The sequence below is a fragment of the Notolepis coatsorum genome, assembly GCF_963971535.1.
Source record: "Notolepis coatsorum genome assembly, chromosome: 1".
Taxonomy (NCBI): Eukaryota; Metazoa; Chordata; class Actinopteri; order Aulopiformes; family Paralepididae; genus Notolepis; species Notolepis coatsorum.
The window spans coordinates 250921698-250938659 of record NC_140165.1 but is presented as its reverse complement, the minus strand read 5'-3'; positions in this window follow the sequence as shown (position 1 = coordinate 250938659).

Below are 16962 nucleotides of genomic sequence, written 5' to 3'. Positions count from 1 at the left end.
TTACTGCCTCGCTAAGGATGTATTTCATTCAGGATTTGTTTGCGACAGCACCAAGTGTAATAAACAGAAAAGGATGGATTCACTGTGTATTCGGCCTCATTTATTGATGAAACAAAACCGACATCAACCCAATTTACCACAGAGCGGAAAGTTTAGTGTCACAACAAGATCGCTGATGTGTTAAGTTTGTTGTTATTAGCCTAATACTAATGTCAGCAGATATACACGAGAGGTAACGTTAAACCCGGGTTGCTTGGTAGAATAGACACAATGAGGTAACGTTAGCTTTAGCACAATAGACACAACGAGAGTCTGGTTAATGTTGTTATTGATTGATTGAAACTGTGTTAAACTCTGGCTTGCTGCAAGCCCTCGGACATGCCCACGGAGCTTTCAGTGTACACAAGCGGCCCCGCCTGCATCCCCACGCGGAGACAAACGGATTTTTTTTTTTTTTGTGCGCACTGTGCGGTAATAACCGCAGCGGTAGGAAATATTTCGCAAATTTGTGCGGTAAGGAAAATATCAATACCGCGGCAGCTCTAGCGAGTACAGATTATAGCCGCTCTCGTCTTTTTTCTTTCCGCCGCGAGATCGTTAAAAAACTACAAGTCCCACATTGCACTCAAGTCAACGGTCCAATCACAGTAGAGTGACGTGACTGGTTTCATGAGAAAGAAAGCAAATGACCAATCGGAAGCTCTCATTTGGCTTGTTTACTTCCTGAAACGCCACCATTGCGATATGCGGGCTGAGCTACCGTTACTGTTTAAACAATGACCGAGTCAACTATTCACTTTTAGTTTAATACATGACGAGGCATTGTCTAACGGTATCTAGCTGGCTAGCTACTGATAGCTGCTGATATCAACAAATGCTCCAGCAATAGTCGACTCGAGTGCATAATACCTCCGTTCCCTCGTTAGCTAGCTTAGCTAGCTCACGTTAGATCTTATCTGTCCCAGTAAACTAAATTGTCTTAACGTTATCTACCGGGCTAGCAGTAGCTACAGATAGCTCCTGATATCAATGTCTTATAACATTGATTGAATGCGTATTCTAGCTGAGGGCATGTTGAATGTGATTTGACAAAAGAACCGTAACGGTATAAATAGGGTCCAGCTGCATCGCCGGAGAATCCTTGCATGCTGAATGTAGGGTCTAGCTGAATATAGGGTCTAGCTGCAGGGCCGGAGAATCCTTGCTGGAGCTGGAGGCTACTCAAGTATACACAGACAGTGGAGCTGTTTGCAGATAGCAAGCATTTTGACTTATTGCGTGGTGGCGATGTCTCGCAGATAATACAACTACAAGTATGATTATATAATATATATTTTATTTCAATTTTTTTTTATATAAAATATATATATTTTTTTTTAATCAAAATTTTTTTGGCAGGTGAGAAATATGCTTGGCGGGTAGACTCTTCCCATCTACCCACCACTGGCCGGTGAGTCAAAAAGTAAATTTCGCTCCCTGTCGACACGCGTACCTACCCCCCTCTTAGGACTGGGGATGGTGGCGTGATTAGCACACAGGACTGGTTCTGGTCACGCCGGACCAGGTCATTTAACCCGTTGTCCGCCGGGGCGCAGATCTGCTGTTCTGGTACCCTGAAGGACTTTGTGCTTTTTTCGGGGGGGAAATGCCAGGTTGGCCCGGGCGTCGCAGGGTTTGATGTTATGGAGGTGTGTTCGTGATTGCGTCACTACGAGTTATCCTTCGCAGTTGCTTGGTCCATATTGTGTTGTACCTTGGGCTGTGCTAAGGAGCCTGGTCCTTCTCCATTCTTTTTCGCCCCTCCCTTCCCCTGCTTGGCGGGGCTGGGAGGGGGCTGTCGAGGTGGTTCTATTGTACCCCTCTGGCATCCCTGTGTATGTCCCGGTTCGCCGGGCCCAGGTCCGGACTCGTTCTCGTCTACCTGTTGGCCTGGGTTACCCCCTTCTTGAAAACTGAAACGCTTGTACCGGTGTATACGCGCAGTTGTGTTTCGGAGTTTTTTCTTGGGGGGGTTAAGGGAACAACTGCCTCCTAGGGGGGTGGTTGGTTCCCCAGTGTGTTGGTAGCGGAGTCGAATCTCGGGTTTAGGCCGGGCTTGACCCCGTCTGCCTGCGAGTGTGCCCCCGCACTTTTCATGATGTCTGCCAATCGTGTCAGCCTTCTCTGCCTCGGCCTCTCTAGGGGGTCGGGTTTTGTGGAGGCTGCGACATGGTGCACAGCATACCGAACGCCCCTTCCGCCGGGGTGCTGTTCAGAGTAGACCCCTTAGTTGCCTGTCTAGTCCGCAGTGCTCCGGGCACAGGTCGAGTTACGCTCTTGACCTGTTGCCAGGATTGAGGGATCAACCTCTTTGGGGGTTGTCTCCCCGGTGCGCCGACTGGCCCCACAGTGTTGTGGGGGTGTAGCCTCTTTAGAGTGCTTCAGGGCGGCGTGCTGTAGGGGGGAAGGGCCTGCTATTGGATTGGGCCTTGTCCGATACACTGGCGATGTGGGGGGTGGTGTCACTAGTGACCGTCTGGTGGGGTCTCGATGCTACGGCATCGTTGGCCTCACCAGGCCCCCTTTCCGGGGGGTCCTGACCCTCAGGCTGTTCCTGGGGCTGGGTCCTCCTCCGCGCTCCACTGCTATGGCCTTCAAGTTCAAGTTCAAGTTCTTTAATAGTTGTCATACAGAAGTACAGAATACTTTCATACAAAATGCTTCTTACTGTTACGCTCCAGAGACTGTGCTAGACAAGATAGTATCAAATAACATAATAACATAATATAGCATGAATTTAGAAGAAGAAAAATGAGGTCACAGTGTTCGGTATAGACATATGTACAATGTTCTGAGTTACCATATAATATACAATACACAATACTATGCAGTGTACTAATGTACAGTACTATCTAGTGCAAAGCAGAAATGGGATGAGGTACAATTTTAGGTACAATTTACAGTAAGGTGTACGAGTTGTAGTGCAATCCTTCATCCATAAATATAAAGTGTGGGGAGTGGGTGCTACAGTGTGTTTGTTTAAAGTGGGTGTGTGCTATAAAGTGTGTGGAGTGGGTGCTACAGTGTGTTTGTTTAAAGTGAGTGTGTGCGTGTGGATGTGTGTGCTATGTGCGTTTGGTGGTTGTTGTTGTGTAGTGTTCATTCATTGTTCGTTTAGCAGCCTGATGGCCTGGGGATAGGAGCTTCTTCTGAGTCTTTCTGTGCTCGCCTTGAGACTCCGGTATCGCTTGCCTGACCGCAGCAGTTCAAAGAGGCAGTTGTTCGGGTGACTGGAGTCTTTAATGATTCTCTTAGCCTTGCCCTTGCAACGCTTGTTGTAAATGTTCTGGAGGGTGGGGAGCCCCCCTCCAATTGTGCGTTCGGCTGAACGTGTCACTCTTTGTAGTCTGCTTCGGTCTTGTGCAGTGCTATTCCCAAACCAGGAGGTGATGTTGCCGGTCAAGATGCTCTCTATTGTACATGAGTAGAAGTTCTTAAGGATCTTCTGGCTGACTTGGAACTTCCTTAGGCGCCTGAGGAAGTAGAGGCGTTGTCGTGCCTTCTTCACAACACTGTCAATGTGTGTGGTCCATGTCAAGTCCTTGGATATGTAGGCTCCGAGGTACTTAAAGCTGTTGACTCTCTCAACCGGTGCCCCGTCGATGCTGAGGGGGCTGTAGTCCTTGACCCCCGACCTCCTGAAGTCCACAATCATCTCCTTTGTTTTGCTGACGTTCAGGGAGAGGCTGTTTTCCTGGCACCATCCCGCCAGGACCTTGACCTCTTCCAGGTAGGCCCTCTCGTCGTTGGCAGAGATCAGGCCCACCACCACTGTGTCGTCAGCAAATTTGATGATTGTATTGCTACTCCGCTGAGCCACACAGTCGTGTGTGTACAGGGAGTAGAGGAGGGGACTCAGAACACAGCCCTGGGGGGCCCCTATGTTGAGGGTGATGGATGAGGAGGTGCAGTTGCCTGCTCTCACCACCTGGGGTCTGCCAGTCAGGAAGTCCAAGACCCACTGGCAGAGGTCATAGCCCAAGCCCAGGTCCCTGAGCTTGGCTATGAGTATGGAGGGGACTATGGTATTGAATGCCGAGCTGTAGTCGATGAATAGCATTCTCACATAGTTCCCCTGCCTCTTGTCCAGGTGTGATGCTGCTGTGTGCAGCACATGGGCTATGGCGTCCTCCGTGGACCTGTTGGGGCAGTATGCAAATTGCAGGGGGTCCATGTTGATGGGGAGGGAGGAGCAGATGTAGCCCTTTACTAGCTTCTCAAAGCACTTCATGGCTATGGAGGTGAGAGCTACAGGGCGGTAGTCGTTGAGGCAAGCAGGCTTGGATTTTTTGGGTACAGGGATAATAGTGGACTTCTTCAGGCCTTGCCACAGGGTTGGGTTTTTGACCTTTGACCCCGTGATGGTAGGGGCTGTAACAGGTTTTTTTTTCTTCCCGTTCGTTCCCTAGTGGCATGTGGGATGCGCGCCTGAGTAGTCGCGGGTCCTTCTGCGTGAAGGTAAGTCCCACGATCTGCTCACCCTGTGCGTTTGAGTTGCTAAACCCTCTTCGCACAGTCGGATCCGATTCCCTCCCGTCCCCCTCTAGGGGGTCCGGGGGCTCGGGTCCTCCCCGGTTCTGATGGTTGTGGGGGGCCTCAGCGGGTACATTTGTCGAGCTTCCGCTCTGCTCAGCTCCTGTGTTCCAATAGAGCAGAGCGTAAGCTATACGATAATATAACATTCGGTTATCCTATAACCATAGTTATATGAGTATAGCGAGCGCTCTGCTCTGACTCACTGAGGACCCTGTGGTCTTCGCCTTCGGTGGTGAAAGACTTGGGAAGGAGCTGTTAGTATGGCCACGTCCCCGCTTATGTAGAGGAGTGGATGTGGGTGTGGCCAGGCGGATTGGTGTGTACATGTGAGAAATGATTCAGTATTAGATTGATAAGGGATAGGGTTCCAATAGAGCAGAGCGCTCGCTACTCATATAACTATGGTTATAGGATAACCGTATGTTATAGAGAGATATTATTTTGTTATATAAAATAATATAAATAATAATTTTCTATCGATACAGAGGAGGCATACTTTAAATATATAACAATTACAAGGCATCTTTGAGTAGAGTATAATTTAAGTATCTTGATGTCCTCTTTTTTGGAAATCACAATATGGTCACCCTAAGTTAGCTACCTGTTATAGAGGAGACAGTAGGAGGAATAGTTAGCTACAAAAATGGGGGACCCTGATGTAAACAAGACAAACGTCTTTCTCTGGTCTGCATCCCCTTAACAATTGTGTGTATTGAGCCGTACTGTATTGTACCTGTTGAATTAAGGGACTCTGTGTGGGGATGTTAGTGACTGTCTTTTTTTTTTATAAGTATTTTTATTGCACATTACTTTAGTTACATTCCATATTGATGCACACATGCAATCTTATTTTTTTCTTGTTCAAAAACAATTGTCCAGCGGCATATAACAAAAAATATTCAAAGTAAGAATAAACATTATTTTTTTCTTTTGGCGGGTCCATACATACATATAAACAGGATAGTTAAAATAAGCTAGATTTTTGCTGGGAAATAAAAAAATTAAATTAAAATAAAAAAATTAAAAACAGAGGATTAGAAAAAGGCCAAAAGCCAAGACACAACAGCGATTATACCTTCAGTTCAGACATTACTGTAATATGAGTGACCTTTTGAACTTATATTTCATTTTATATATCATTAGAAAAAGGCCAAAAGCCAAGACACCACAGAGATTATACCTTCAGACATTGCTGTAATATGAGTAACATTTTGAACTTATATATCCTCTTCATCCTCCATAGGACCCTTTAAGTAGTCCAACACCGGTCCCCATGTCGTATCAAACACCTTTCTCCGTCCTGTATTTTTAAATCTAAGCCTCTCTAAGTAGAGGGTCTCACCCAGCTCTCTCATCCACATTTCAAATGAAGGTGCTGCATCCGACTTCCAAAGTCTCAAAATGAGCTTTTTAGCCAACACAGCACCTAGATATATCGGCCTTTTTTTCATTTTCAGGGTACTTAGTGACATCGTCACTATATCCCAAAATGGCCACTAAGGGGCAGGGTTCCCACTGTTTATTAAAAACGTTTGAATAAAAGTCAAATATATCAGACCAGAACGTGTGTAAGTTGGGACAAGACCAGAGTTGATGTGTAAGGGTACCATCTTGATTTTTACATTTGTTACACAGTGCTGATACGCTAGGATACATCTTATTCACTTTCACCTTTGAGTAGTGCAACCTGTGTATCACTTTAAATTGAATCAAGTTGATTCTAACATTTACAGAGCACCGGTGAATATTTGTAAGACATGTTTCCCAGAATTCCTCATTGAGGGGTATCCCCAGTTCTGATTCCCACTCAGTCCTATATCTTTCTGTGCTAACTATTACCTGATTGAAAAGTGTCTGGTATATTTTTGTCACCGCCCCTTTACTACCTGGTCTAACATTAATTATATTTTCCAGTGCTTGATGCTGAGGAATGTCTGACCATGTATCTACATGAGTCCTTACGAAGTTCCGTATCTGTAGATAGCGGAAAAAATGTGTTGACGGTAAATCGTGTTTGACCTTCAGTTGCTCGAATGATAGGAACTGGCCCTCTTGGTACAAGTCCTTCAAGCTCCCTATACCCTTCACCTTCCACTGTGCAAACCCTTGGTCCATAGTGGATGGCTTAAATGCATGGTTATTACCGATTGGAGTGTCTGTATACATATTTGGAGCTTTCAAGTATGCTTTCATCTGTTTCCATACCTTCAAGGAGTTATGTACTATAAAATTCCCTTCATATAATGATTTGTTTATCTTGACAGGGCTATTCAAAAGGGCTAGGAGAGAGGTTCCCTGACAGGCTGCTCGCTCCATTGAGAGCCATGCAGGAGTGACCTCCTCCATGCCCTCCGTAAGGTTAGCACTTCTCCAGAAAGCCATATTGTTTAAATGTGCAGACCAGTAGTAACATTTGAAGTCTGGAAGACCAAAGCCACCCTCATTTTTTGTTTTACATAAGTGTTTTTTGCTAATACGTGCAGCTTTATTCTGCCAAATAAAGGGGATTATAATCGAGTCTAACTTTTTGAAATACCGCTGTGGTATGAATACTGGAATTGACTGAAAGATGTATGTAAATCTCGGAAGAACCACCATTTTAATAGCGTTTACTCTCCCAACCAGTGACAGTGGGAGGGTCTTCCAAAAATCTATATTCTGTTTCAACTGTTTTATTTTTACTTTCCAATTCTCTTCCAGTAAGAGTTCAGGTTTTTTAGTAAGGGTCACTCCTAGGTAAGTAAATCTATCTTTGGTAATCGTAAAGGGGATAGAGTTCAATGAGGAGCTATCCTTATTTAATTGTATTGGCATTAATTCACTTTTATCCCAATTAATTTGAAAACCTGAAAGAGAGCCAAAATAATTAAACACTTCCATAATTGGAGGAAGGGACTCCTGTGGGTTAGATACGTATAACAAAATGTCATCTGCATACATTGATAAATGATGCTTTTGCCCTTTAATGGAGACAGGTGATATTCTAGGATGTTGTCGAATTTTTGTAGCTAGTGTTTCTATGACTAAATCAAAAAGATAAGGAGAGCATGGATCTCCTTGCCTTGTCCCACGGTATAGTGGAAACTGAGAGGAAATATCCTGGTTAGTAACTACACTTGCTGTGGGATGAGCATACAAAATCCGTATCCAGTCAATAAATACCTTCCCGAAACCAAATGCCTCTAGGGTCTCATACATATATGGCCACTCGACCTGATCCAAGGCCTTCTGAGCATCCACTGAAATCACCACTGTCTCTGTATTGTGTTTCGTATAAAGTATATTGAATAACCGTCTTAAATTGTAATAAATATGTCTATTAGGAATAAAGCCCGTTTGATCCGGGTGCACTATCTTCTGAATGTGAGCTTTTAGCCGCTTGGCCAGAATCTTGCTAAGCAGCTTTGTTTCAATTGGAATCAGTGACACAGGTCTGTAGGATGATGGTTCTAACGCATCTCTGTCCTTTTTTTAAATTAATGAAATATTTGCATTATACAGCGTTTGAGGTAGTCTACCATCCGATGCGGCATGTTTAAACATACGAAGCAGCAGCGGAGATAGTTCCTTAGAGTAGTGCTTGTAGAATTCTGCAGTAAAGCCATCAGGGCCAGGTGCTTTATTGTTCGGTAATTCTGTAATTGCCTCTACTATTTCTCCTATGGAGATGTCCCTTTCCAATGCAGCTTCTGCCTCACCATCAAGCTGAGGTAGGTTTAATTCAGAGAGAAATGCCTTAATAGCATCAATGTCATGGTTGCCATTTGATGTATACAATTTTGAATAGAACTCCGTAAAACGTGCATTTATCTCTTTAGGGTCTGTAAGAACAGTGCCTGTGTCTGATTTTATTTTTAGTATTGCACGGGAAGCTTGCGCCTGTCTTAATTGACGTGCCAGCAGTTTTTGAGGTTTGTCACCTATTTCAAATTGTATGTTTTATCATATTCAATTGCTTATTGACCTGTGCAGATAAAATAGTATTGTACTCATCTCTTTGAGAGACTATAGAATTCAGGATGTCGGGATCCGCAGAGACCCTGTACAGGTGTTCTAGTTGAGACACAGAATCATCCAACTCCACTAGTCTTTTTGACATTTGTTTTCTCCTACCTGCCACGTATGATATGATGCTACCTCTAAGCACTGCCTTGATAGCTTCCCACAGTGTTGAGTCATCCACATCCCCTGTATCATTTGTGTCTATAATGTCAGGTAGCCTAGCTGACATGTATTTTAAGAAACTCTTCTCTTTTAAGATTGTGTTATCAAAAAATCTCCAGGTGCGTTCCTTTCTATGTCTAGTGAACCTAACATCCAGTGACATGGGAGCATGATCACTTATCAGGATAGTATGGTATTGTGTGCACACAACATTGGATATCAGTTTAGAGTCTAACAGCATGAAATCAATCCTAGAATAGGATTTATGCACTGGAGAGAAAAAAGAGTAGTCTCTATTGGTAGGATTGCGTAGCCTCCATATGTCAACCAGGTTTAGATTGTGCATGGCACTTTTTTACACCTCACTGGCTTTGCTGTTCACAGATACTGTTGTGAAGGGCCAGATTAAACTGAATATATATATGTATCGTTTGATATACCTTGTATATTATTTATATATATACACGGAATATCCCTTTACCTGCGTACAAACCAGAGTAATATTCGCTCTCCTATTGGATAGCGGCCCCAGGCGCCAACGACCAAGCCCCCAACGGCAAGTTCAAAGGCAACTCCGGGCATGTCAGTACATGCCCAGAGTCTGCGTAGTAATACGAGACAAGAACTGAGGTTGGGACTAGATATTCACTTACGTATAAATACGGCACAGGTGTAAACGGCAGTACCCTTACCAAAACCTAGTAAAGCCTTCACCACGAGTCAACGTGCAGTGAAGTGAGCAACTTTGCATCTAAATAGAGCATTGAGAACCGCGTGCGAATAGAATGTTAAAGTGTCAGAGTTTAACGCAGTAACGTTGAGTTCGACTTAATCTAATGTGAAGTAATAGTCGATCATTTATTGTATATCGTGCGGCTACGGTTCTTCCGTGACCAGCATTACCATCGGTTCGTCGTGTCTTTAGCTAGTGCACTTATCCAGGCTGTGCGGCCTAAATCCGTGCCCACACCCGAGGAGTCCTAGGCGAGAACCGTTGGATATGTACACAGGAGAATCGGCACCGGCGAATGCAGAACCATTTCTGGTTGGATTATATTGCTTTGGGACCGTGACCACCGGAGAAGAGCACCGTTGATTCCACTGTCGTTTGGGATTTAACCTCGTGAGGATCACCACTCGGGCCCGCCTCGTGGAAGGGGCTGGCTAGCTGTCGTCAATGCTGTCGAGCATATTGGATTACAACTATTGCTTTTGTCTGCTGATCAAGGGAGTACAAGCACCGGCTCCTGTATCTGGAGCCTCTTTATTCCTCGTTGACTCAGACTGGGTACCCGAACATTCCTCTACCCCTCCCGGCTTTACACCCCGGAGGGAACCCAGTGTCTCCAGTTGGTACCGGTGTGGCCCATATAATTGCTATACCACAGGTGGCGTCAGCTTAGACCCATCATAGTATTCCTACTATTCTCATTGACTTATGCTCTTGACTGACTTTACGTATATTCTTCGCCATACAAGCACGACTCTAATTCTCAATCTGTAACCTAACGTTGCTTAATAATAATAAATAACCCTCCAATATAATTTATGTGTCAATGCCGTATTCTTGTGTGGGTGTTCACCATCAATATTTGATGTACTGTTTGGCCAGTAATTAAAGTACATAACTAGTAGTGGTTTAATATATCACAATCTTTAATACAGTCAGGGTTTTGTAACCCCTCAGTTACAATTGGTCCTTCGAGCCGGAGGGTATCAGTGTAATATTTAATATAATATTAATATTAACCATGGCCAGCGGTGAACACTCCCCAAGCGGCTCTCCCAAGCTAGAACGCCCGCAGCGCAAACGTCAGCCACATCCCTATCTGGAGGAATTCGCTGTCGTTCTACCACCTAGCTTATCTAAACAGACGTTAAATACGGATAAGGCGGATAGTCAAAGCATGTCAAATCCTATCGACCAGGCGACCCTGCCAGTAGAGACCCCAGTGGGTTCTAACGAAACTGACTCAGCTCACGGGGGGGACCAGGTGGGACATGACATGACTATACCTCCGGACAGCGTCACCGGGATAGTCCCCGGAGTGCTCCAGGATAAAGAAAGCGCTCCAGGGACAGAACCCGACACACAACCAAGTGAAGAGAAGCGCGCCCAGGAGATGGACCTCGGGGCGCGCCAGGAGAACAGATCTCCAACGAGCACTGTCAGAAGCCGATCACCTCCGTCAGTGTCATCCCCCAGCGAGGCGGACCAGATACTTGGGCAAGCCTTGATCGCCACCCTGACAGCCTCCACCGAACGCGATCGACTTCAAGCAAAGACGCTTAGTGAGCGCGAACACTCCGCCTCGGAAAGAGAGCGCCTCCATGCGCAACTCCAAGCGCAAGCCCTTAGTGAGCGCGAACACTCTGCCGTGGAACGAGAGCGCCTCCGGGCGCAACAATTAAGTGAGCGCGAACACTCTGCCATGGAACGAGAGCGCCTTCAGGCTCAACAGACGAGCGAGCGCGAACAACGAGAGTGCCTCCAGGCGCAACAAGCAAGCGAGCGCGAACACTCTGCAGCGGAGCGAGAGCGCCTTCACGCGCAACTCCAAGCGCAAGCCCTTAGTGAACGCGAACACTCTGCAACCGAACGAGAGCGCTTCCAGGCGCAACAACGGAGTGAAGACGACCGCATAAGACTGGAGAAGAGACGCCTTCAGACGGAAGAGAACATTGAAAGAGACCGCGCCAATGCACAGCGCGACGCCGCCAATGCCCAGCGCGAAGCAGAGCGCGACGCCGCCAATGCCCAGCGCGAAGCAGAGCGCGACCGGCTGCAGGCGCAGATGATAGAACAATTGATTGCCAGGGCGACACCCCCTCTCTCCGCACGGAACTCCCGGAGATCATCACGACAAGGGTCTAGGGCACCTTCCCCTACCCGACAAAGCGACCCGGGACCCGGCCAACAGGAGGATCCTGTCTACGTCTCCGACCCCCCTCCCCGACCGGTCCATACGAGACCCAGCCACCGGGAAGAACCGGCCTACGTCGCCGAGAGACTGACTAGAATACTTCAGGACCTAGAAGAGGAAGAGGAAGAGGAGGAAAGTCAAGCCCACCAGCAGCAACGTACTCTGGACCAGGAGGCCCAGTACAGCCCAGACTTCAGCCCCGAGTCACTGCACTACAAACCCCCGACTCAACTCACGGGTGAGTTTGACGTACAGTCAGCACAGAGGAACAGCACCTGGGTACCCGGCCTCTGGTACCCACCAAGTACCAACCCACGACAACACGTACGGGGAGACTCGCCCAGGAGGCCTCTTCCCCTACGCTCACCAATGTGCCAGCCATCCATGGCATCGTACCTTGGCACACCGACGTTCCCAGACTTTACGCGCGAGGACAGAGCACAGTACACGGAATTACGGATGTGCTTGGAGACTATGATGTCCGACGTCCCCGACGAGTCGTACAAATATGCCATCCTCCTCAAGCATCTCAAGGTGCCCAGAGCGCATAACATAGCGCTGGCATATTCCAACTCAAGCACCCCATACTCCGCGGCTCTAGTGGCCCTCGACCAGCGTTATGGACGCATATGGGACTACGTGATACAAGAAATAAGAGATATCGACCGCCTCCCCCCAGCCAAAGACAATAGAGCACTGGATGACCTCTCTATCAAGGTACAATCCCTGGTAGGGATGCTGGGGTCCCAAAAGGAGAAAGGGAGATATGAACTATATGCTAACTCTAATGTGGAGCGAATACTGGAGAAGCTCCCTCCAGCCCGCCAAGAGCGCTTTCGGCGGCAGAGAGACCACCGTGATCCCGACGGCCCCGACCCATCCCTCCTAGACCTGGCCGCCTTCCTCGCGAGGGAAGTCAGCAGCCTACGACTGGACACGTTTGTGTGGAGTGGATCTAGCCCAAGAGATGGATCTCGGAGACCTAACGATAACCGCCGGTCAGTGACCGTTATGCACAAGGCCGAGTCAGTGCCGCAGCACAAGAACCACAGCACCCCCCCCGACGAAGGGGAAGTGGAAGATTGTATGCCAGTACTGTGAAAAGGGACGTTGGCTTTCTCAATATGACATTTTCAAGACGATGACCGCTGACGAGGTGAGTCAGTGGATCAAAGCCAACCGCTGCTGCTTCCGCTGCGCGCGCAGCCATATGGCAGCTGAGTGCCGTTTAAAGAAGAAATGCAGCAAGTGCGACGGCGCCCACTTGGAGGTCCTACACGACAGCAACAAGAAGAAACCCGTACCCCCAAGCAGCTCGAGAGTGAACGTCATGTATATAGACCCTGCGAAGAGCGGGAGCTCCCGAGTGGTCTTGAAGGTGGTCCGAGTGATATTAAGCTACGAGGACAAGGTCATGGACACTTACGCCGTCCTAGACGATGGGTCAGAAAAGACTCTCCTCCTCGCATCCGCCGCAGCCCGGCTGGGTCTGCGGGGGAGCGAAGAGAAAATGACAATCCGCATTATTAGAAGAGACCTGAAGACCATAAAGGGTGAAAATGTCTCCTTCACGATAGCAGCGGTCGGGCAGCCCGAGAAGCAGTATAGAATTACTAACGCCTTCACCAGCCAAGACATAGGCCTGTCACAGTGCACCTGCCCCATCCCAGAGCTGATGGGGAAGTGCGTGCGCCTACGTCAACTGCCTATGCCGCTCATCGACGGCGCCACCCCGACCCTGCTCATAGGATCCGACCACGCACACCTCATCGTCCCAACGGACCGGGTCCACATCGGGCCCAGAGGCTGTCCAGCAGCGGTCGAGACCCGCCTAGGTTGGACACTACAAGGCCCCCTCTCCGGGTCTTCCAACCGACCAACAGCCACTCGCTGCCTCCACTCAAGGATAAATGATGAAGACACCACCCTCTTACAGCACGTCGAGAGGCTATGGACATTAGACGCGATGCCCTTTAAGAATGAAAAGAAACTCGTTCGCTCAAAGGAAGACACTTATGCCATAACCCTCCTCGAGCAGAGGACAAAGAGAGTCGAGGTCAATGGAGTGATGATATACGCAACTCCACTCTTGAGGCGAGAGGGTATGCCCACCCTCCACGCCTCAAAAGAAGCGACAGAGCGATATCTACTGAACACCGAGCGGCGTCTAGCCAAAGACCCCACTCAAGCCACTGTGTACCGCGCTGAGATTGACAAGCTGATCACAGCGGGACACATAAAGAAAATTGACATTCAAGAGGCCGACCAGACGACCGAATCATGGTACGTGCCCCACCACAAGGTCCACCACAACGGCAAGGATCGCATTGTATTCAACTGCAGCTACCAGATCGGACTACAGAATCTGAATAAAGAACTCTTGCCCGGCCCAACACTCGGCCCCTCTCTACTCGGCGTACTACTACGCTTCCGCCAAGACAAGGTGGCCATCAGCGGCGACATCAAAGGGATGTTCCTGCAGGTGCGACTAGTGGAAGAGGACAAGCCCTTGCTGCGGTTCCTATGGAGAGAGAGGATCGGAGATGAGCAACCATCCATCTACCAATGGGAGGTCCTCCCCTTCGGAACCACATGCAGCCCATGCTGTGCTACGTTCGCACTGCAAAAACATGTGACAGAAGACCCTGAAGCTGACGAGGAGGTCAGACAAAGTGTAGAGAGGAGTTTCTACGTGGACAACTGTCTGCAAAGCGTCTCGACGCCAGAAGAAGCCGAAGCCCTCCTACTCAAGCTCCGCGCCTCACTGATCAAAGGCGGCTTTGATCTCCGGCAGTGGGCCAGCAGTGACCCTCAAGTACTTCGCAGCCTCTCCCCAGAGACAAAGGCAGCAAGCAGCGAGACCTGGATGGCGACCATCCCAGGTGAAGCACAAGAAATGACATTAGGCCTAGTCTGGCGCTTCAAAACAGACTCGCTCCATTACAGATACACACCCCTGACCACGGAGCAGGGAAGGTCGACCCCTCTACCGACCACCAGACGGAGCGTATACAGAACACTCGCAAGGCAATACGACCCGCTGGGGTGTATCCTACCTTACACCACCCGGGCGAAAATGATTGTACGAGAGCTGTGGGACAAGGAACAGGGCTGGGACGACCCCATACCCGACCACCTCGCTTCCACCTGGAGAGAGTGGGAGAGAGAACTCAACTCGCTCCAAAATGTGAACATACGCCGAAGCTACTTCCCACCCACAGTGCGGCTGGAGACGTGCCAGATGGACCTGCACGTCTTCAGCGACGCCTCAGAAGTGGCCTACGGCTCGGTGGCTTACTTGCGGGCCCGAGAGGAGGGAGGAGAAATACACACAGCCTTCATCCTGGCTCGCTCAAGGATAGCCCCCCGCAAGCAACAATCGATCCCGCGTCTAGAGCTCTGCGCAGCTCTGGTAGGCGCGCAACTCGCCACGTTAATCCAACGTGAACTCACCATCCCGGTGCAAAGAACAATCTTGTGGTCAGACTCCATGACCGTACTCACATGGATCCAATCCGATTTGTGTAGATACAAGGTCTTCGTGGGAGTCAGAATCACAGAGATCCAAGACCTAACAGGATCAGCGTGCTGGAGGTACGTGGACACGAAACAGAACCCAGCAGATGTCATCACACGGGGGATGTCCCTAGATGACCTCACACGTCACAATATCTACAGTGACGGTCCCGAGTTCCTCAAGCTCCCGGAAGAAGAGTGGCCTAACCCCACCCCTCGGGAGGCTAGTCAAGAGGAGGCAGAGATCAAGAAATCTATGTTCTGTGGGTTGACGCACACACCAGTCCCCACTGACCCTAACATAGACGACTGCCCCACCTTTGAGAGTGCGCAGTTAAAGACATTCCTGTGGCACCACCCTGAGGTTCCCCCCACTACCGACATTAACGCAGCTAACTACGAAGAAGCAGAACTCCTTCTGCTACAGCGAGCCCAAAGAGACTCGTTCCCCGACGAGCTAGACTGCCTGCAAGGAACAAAGCCAGTCCCGTCAGACAGCAGACTGCTCCACTTGGCCCCCGAGCGCGACACCCATGGCCTCATCAGGGTGGGTGGTCGTCTGAGACGGGCCCCGGACTTAACGGATGACGTCAAGTTTCCTATAGTCCTCAACAGCCGACACAAAGTCACCGAGCTCATCATAAAGAAATACGACGAGGATGTGCACCACGCTGGGGCAGAGAGAGTCTTCGCTGAGATCCGACATCGCTATTGGATACTGAACGGAAGAGAAGCAGTATGTCGCTTCCAGCGGACTCGACCAGACTGTCGCCAGTGGCGAGCACAGCCCAGTATACCCAGGAGGGCCGACCTGCCTCACCGCCACACCCGACCCGTGGCGAGGCTGATAGAATTGCCAAGGCTCCCTGACTCCCTTGATGACGATCATGACCCACTGACTTTGTAGATTGCCCTACTCCCCACAACAGACATTGAGTAGTTGACAGGACTATTAATCTGTCTTCCTTTTAACTAATTAGGTGCGGACTAATTAGGAGGCGGCTGTTGTGAAGGGCCAGATTAAACTGAATATATATATGTATCGTTTGATATACCTTGTATATTATTTATATATATACACGGAATATCCCTTTACCTGCGTACAAACCAGAGTAATATTCGCTCTCCTATTGGATAGCGGCCCCAGGCAGCAACGACCAAGCCCCCAACGGCAAGTTCAAAGGCAACTCCGGGCATGTCAGTACATGCCCAGAGTCTGCGTAGTAATACGAGACAAGAACTGAGGTTGGGACTAGATATTCACTTACGTATAAATACGGCGCAGGTGTAAACGGCAGTACCCTTACCAAAACCTAGTAAAGCCTTCACCACGAGTCAACGTGCAGTGAAGTGAGCAACTTTGCATCTAAATAGAGCATTGAGAACCGCGTGCGAATAGAATGTTAAAGTGTCAGAGTTTAACGCAGTAACGTTGAGTTCAACTTAATCTAATGTGAAGTAATAGTCGATAATTTATTGTATATCGTGCGGCTACGGTTCTTCCGTGACCAGCATTACCATCGGTTCGTCGTGTCTTTAGCTAGTGCACTTATCCAGGCTGTGCGGCCTAAATCCGTGCCCACATCCGAGGAGTCCTAGGCGAGAACCGTTGGATATGTACACAGGAGAATCGGCACCGGCGAATGCAGAACCATTTCTGGTTGGATTATATTGCTTTGGGACCGTGATCACCGGAGAAGAGCACCGTTGATTCCACTGTCGTTTGGGATTTAACCTCGTGAGGATCACCACTCGGGCCCGCCTCGTGGAAGGGGCTGGCTAG